Here is a 6000-nt window from a genome sequence, read left to right as displayed (position 1 = left end):
TAAATTAGTTTATGTTAATATATAAAATTTAAATATTTTACACTAATAATTAAGTTAAAAGATATTTTTTTGTTAAGTTAAGTAATTTTTTTTAACGAAAATTCTTTTTTGAGCAAAAAATTCTTTTTAATTTTAATAGTGTGTTTTTCTATATAATTGCTAATTAATTTGCAAAGTTTTAAAGATTAGTTAACAATTTGGAAATTTTTATTATTTAAACAAATTAATAAATTATACAATATTACCTACATTTAACAATACAATATACACATACAATTTTGCAATAAATAATTGTGGCACAACGATTTTTTTTTTTCAATATGTTAAATTAATTAATTAATTTTGGAATAATTGGAAAAATTTAGTTTGTGGGAAAAAATTTTCCATTTTTAAAAAAATACAACTATATAAATTTGATTGTTTTAATATACATTGTTTAGATTTTAAGTTTATTTATTGATTGATTTTCATTAAATTAAATTTGAAAATGGAAATAAGTTTTTAACAATTACTTTTGTAAGACTATAAGTATTTAAAATAGTTTTCCATTATTTAGCAAAATTTAAATTTTCGGATAAAAATACGTTATTTTGGATTTAGAGAATATTTCCTTCGAACATTTCATAGTTTATATGATTTCAAATATTTAAGTATTAAGAATGTGAAGCTATAACTTAATATTGCATATGAATCTTTAATATGTTTTCTATTACAATCCTTTTGAATAATTTCAAAATCTACCATAGTTTTAAAGTTACAAGATTTCTTAGCAATTACTAGCATAATTAATATTAATCATACGCCACCATGAAGATATTTTTAAAATTAATTAAAATTTGTCTAAATATTCAAAAAATATAGAATTACTTTTATTTTTTATTCTAATTAAAGTAAACATTCTCCTTTTCATAATTTAAAACCAAATTTTTGTTTTAATTTTTAGAAATTATTATTAAATTTAATATAATTTTTGAGCATTTTAACAATTTTCTTATAGATTTCTCTTACTTCTATACACATTTATTATTTGCACTTTTTGTTCCAATCACTAGTTGCTAGTACCCTGAAAACCTGTGTGTGTTTTTTTAGCAAAAGAACTATAGTATAATCTTAGGTTATGTAGAAGTTATTAAAAAAAAAAAAACTGAAAGAAATTTATTAATCTATTGTTTAGTAATCTAACTGTGTGTGTATACAACTACCAACAAAATCAGGTACAACCCTCTGTTTTCTTATTTTCAATTTAAACCTTCTTGTAGAAATTTTTTTACCAGCATTCATTATTTAAGATTAATTTTATTAATTACTATTTATAATAATATATTGGTTAAGTGAGTTTTAAAAATATTAAAAACCATTTCATTTATAAAGGAATTTATAAAATGATTGTTAATTAAAAGAATATTTTATTTTTACCTCAAAAATATGTTTGCTTCTGAAAGTATGCAACATAATTTAAAATAATTAAACCTTGAAAATATGCTTTAATTTTTTAGCTTTAAATGTTTATTAATAACTCCCTTATAATGAAACTTTTCTAAAACATTTTATAATTTAATTTACTAACTCTTTTTAGAAAAATTACTTAGTTCCACAATTTAAGCACCCAGTATTTTCTTAACTGAATAACCAGGTACTGAGTAGACAAACAGCACAAAGAATAATGCCACAGCGCATAGCAGGAGAGCCTTCAGTATGGCCCATTTATAGTTGTGCCAGACTATATAACGTATGGATTTAAGGGATTTACGAACCACATAAAGGAGGCATCTGGACGACTGGAAGAAGATGCAAATAAGTTAAATTTAATATTAGTAAAATTATATATTTATGAGTCATTTCTACGAAAATTTTCTATAAAAAGAATTTTCCGATTTTTTTTATAGAAAAATAGGAATTTTCCAAAAATTTTCTACAAAAAAATGAATTTTCCGCTTTTCTTAGGAAAAGAGGTATTTTCCGAAAATTTTCTATAGAAAAGACAAATTTTCCGAAAAATGTCTATAAAAAAGAAGAATTTTCCGAAAGTTTTCTATAGAAAAAGAAAATTTTCTGAAAATATTTATAAAAAACAGAATTTTCCGAAATTTTTCTAAAGAAAAGAGGAATTTTCCGAATATTTTCTAAAGAAAAGAAGAATTTTCCAAAAAATGTCTATTGAAAAGAGTAATTTTCCGAAATTTTTTATAGAAAAGAGAAATTTTTCGAAAAATGTCTATAGAAAAGAAGAATTTTCCGAAAGTTTTCTACAAAAAAAGAAAATTTTCTGAAAAAAATTATAAAAAAAGAATTTTTCTTAAGAAAAGAGGTATTTTCCGAATATTTTCTACAGAAAAAAGGAATTTTCCGAAAATTTTCTATACAAAAAGGGAATTTTCCGAAAAATGTCTATAGAAAAGAAGAATTTTCCGAAAGTTTTCTACAAAAAAAAAAAAAAAATCTGAAAATATTTATAAAAAAGAGAATTTTCCGAAATTTTTCGTAACAAAAGAGGTGTTTTCCGAAAATTTTCTATAGAAAAGAGAAATTTTCAAAAAATTTTCTATAGAAAAGAGAAATTTTCAAAAAAAAAAATAAATTTTATAGGAAAGAGAAATTTTACAAAAATGTTCTATAGAAATGAGGAATTTTCCAAAATTTTCTATAAAAAAGATAAATTTTCCGAAAATTTTCTATAGAAAAGAGGAATTTTCCGAAAAAGAAGAACTTTCCGTTTTTCTTAATAAAAGGTATTTTCCGAATATTATCTACACAAAAGGGGAATTTTCCGAAAATTTTCTATAGAAAAAAGATATTTTCGGAAAAATCTCTAGGAAAGAGGAATTTTCCAAAAATATTCTATAGAAATGAGGAATTTTTCAAAAATTGTCTATAAAAAATTTCAATTTTCCGAAAATTTTCTATAAAGAGGAATTCTCGGAAAATTTTCTATATAAAAGAGGAATTTTCTATAGAAAAGAAAAATTGTCCGAAAAATTTCTATAGAAAAGAAGAATTTTCCGAAAAATTTCTATAGAAAAGAAGAATTTTCCGAAAAATTTCTATAGAAAAGAAGAATTTTCCGAAAATTTCTATAGAAAAGATAAATTTTCCGAAAAATTTCTATAGAAAAGATAAATTTTCCGAAAAATTTCTATAGAGAAGATAAATTTTCCGAAAAATTTCTATAGAAAAGATAAATTTTCCGAAAAATTTCTATAAAAAAGATAAATTTTCCGAAAAATTTCTATAGAAAAGATAAATTTTCCGAAAAATTTCTATAAAATAGATAAATTTTCCGAAAAATTTCTATAGAAAAGATACATTTTCCAAAAAATTTCTATAGAAAAGATACATTTTCCGAAAAATTTCTATAGAAAAGATAAATTTTCCGAAAATTTTCTGTAGAAAAGACAAATTTTCAAAAAATTTTCTACAGAAAAGACAAAAAACACAAAGAAAAGATAAATTTGCAAGAATTCTTTATAGAAAAGAGAATTTCTCTATAAAAAGACAAATTTTCCGAAAATTTTCTATATGAACGACAAATTTTCCGAAAAAGTTCTATAGAAAAGACAAATTTTCCGAAAAAGTTCTATAGAAAAGATAAATTTTCTGAAAAAGACAAATTTTCCGAAAATTGTTTTTATAGAAATGAGAAAATTTTCTATAGAAAAAACAAAAAAGAAAAATAACTTACTTTGGTTTCTCTAATGGATCGGGTTCATTGCGTCCATGACCGGCAGGATTTTGTTCGGCTTCCTCTTTAGTCAATAAATGAAATTCAGCTTCGACTTTGCCTGTCAGTTCCATTTCTTCATTTTTTCTTAATATAAAAGGGCCACCAACCTCGGACTCGTTTTTGTTTGAATATATTCACAGTGGGTACATTATCGGTTTTCAACATATCCAATGTACACAATTTGGAAGATTTAGCGCCGCGTGGAAAACGATTCAAATCGAAGGAAATGGCACCTAAGATAATACAAATATAAGTTTAGATATTGAATTTCTTTTTCATTTATTTAGTCCTACCCAAAAAGTCGTCTGCCGAAAATGATCAGCATCCCAAACTTGTAGCTCTAATCTGGCTGGAATTTTAACTTCAGTTTCATCCCAACTAAATAAGGACTCTCTGCGAGACAACACTATTCTCTCCTCGGCCGCCAAATTCAAAGGGATAAATAAAACGCCAATTGAAATTACCCTCACCGGTTAAAGAGCGATAATGGATATCGGTCGATTGACAATCTTGAGGACCCTTAAGCCATCTAAATATATGGGGAAAAATGTTTTCAAAACCAATTAAAATTCGAAATTTTAAAAATTTACCCTTTAACATAAATATCGGACATTTTTTCTCCTGTAAAGAAGGCATCATCTTCTAGAACCACATCATCTGTATTCCATATTATAATGCGCAATTCATAGGCCTTGGGTTTGCGCGGTGATATATCCACAGCTGGTCCCGGTAGCGGCATATCCATGGGAAACATATCCACCCACATTTCTATTTTACCTTGTTCTATTCCTGGTTTATCGGGATTGTAGAGCGGACGACTTTCTATATGCTCGGGAACAATCTTGAAAAATTTGTATGATTAAAAATTAGTATGGGAATACGATTTTGAATTTGACAATATCGGAATAAACATTTAATAAAAAAAAGGAATAAAATTTTGGAAAAAGTATTGCCTTAAAACATCCATCAATTCTCGATTTTTTTTTAGATAGATAAAAAATGTAGAGTAAGATAAAAATAGAGTAGAGAAAAAATGCAAAAACATATACAAAACATTTAAATACGTAGATAGTTTGATAATTAACTTGAAATTAAATAATAAAAAATAAAAGTGGCTAAAGGGAACCAATAAATAAATTGAATGAGAAATTTTCTGAACATTTTCTATAAGAAGAGAACTATTTCGAAACCTTTCTAAGTTTAAGAAGAGAAATGTTCCGAAATTTTTCTATAAAAAGAGAAAAGTTCCGAAAATGTTCTATAAATGAAATTTTCCGAAAATGTTCTATAAATGAAATTTTCCGAAAATTTTCTATAAAAAGAGAAATTTTCCGAAAATTTTCTATAAAAAGAGAAATTTTCCGAAAATTTTCTATAAAAAAGAAATTTTCCGAAAATTTTCTATAAAAAGAGAAATTTTCCGAAAATTTTCTATAAAAAGAGAAATTTTCCGAAAATTTTCTATAAAAAGAAAATTTTCCGAAAATTTTCTATAAAAAGAGAAATTTTCCGAAAATTTTCTATAAAAAGAGAAATTTTCCGAAAATTTTCTATAAAAAGAAAAATTTTCCGAAAATTTTCTATAAAAAGAAAAATTTTCCGAAAATTTTCTATAAAAAGAAAAATTTTCCGAAAATTTTCTATAAAAGAAAAATTTTCCGAAAATTTTCTATAAAAAGAAAAATTTTCCGAAAATTTTCTATAAGAGAAATTTTCTGAAAATTTTCTATACGAGAAATGTTCCGAAAATTTTCTATAAGAGAAATTTTCCGAAAATTTTGTATAAGTGAAATTTTCCGAAAATTTTCTATAAGTGAAATTTTCCGAAAATTTTCTATAAGAGAAATTTTCCGAAAATTTTCTATAAGAGAAATTTTCTGAAAATTTTCTATAAGAGAAATTTTCCGAAAATTTTCTATAAGAGAAATTTTCCGAAAATTTTCTATAAGAGAAATTTTCCGAAAATTTTCTATAAGAGAAATTTTCCGAAAATTTTCTATAAGAGAAATTTTCCGAAAATTTTCTATAAGAGAAATTTTCCGAAAATTTTCTATAAGAGAAATTTTCCGAAAATTTTCTATAAGAGAAATTTTCCGAAAATTTTCTATAAGAAAATGTTCCGAAAATTTTCTTTAAGAGAAATTTTCCGAAAATTTTCTATAAAAAGAGACGATTTCCAAAGAGTTTCTATAACAAGAGAAACTTTCCAAAAATTTTTTATAAAAATAGAAATTTTCCAAAAATTTTTTATAACAAGAGAAATTTTCCAAAAATTTTCT

The 6000-nt window shown here is 23.8% G+C and overlaps 1 pseudogene; it reads right to left on the bottom strand.

Moving 5' to 3' along the window:
* Nucleotides 1–1460: 1460 nt before the first annotated feature.
* LOC119612039 overlaps nucleotides 1461–6000 on the bottom strand; it is a 98373-nt pseudogene continuing 93833 nt past the window's right edge.

Source organism: Lucilia sericata, unplaced genomic scaffold (genome assembly GCF_015586225.1).
Source record: "Lucilia sericata isolate MDLA Ls3-8-SP2 unplaced genomic scaffold, ASM1558622v1 Contig001586F_arrow, whole genome shotgun sequence".
Taxonomy (NCBI): domain Eukaryota; kingdom Metazoa; phylum Arthropoda; class Insecta; order Diptera; family Calliphoridae; genus Lucilia; species Lucilia sericata.
Note: the sequence above shows the minus strand (reverse complement) of the source record. Positions and strands in the feature narration are given on the sequence as shown.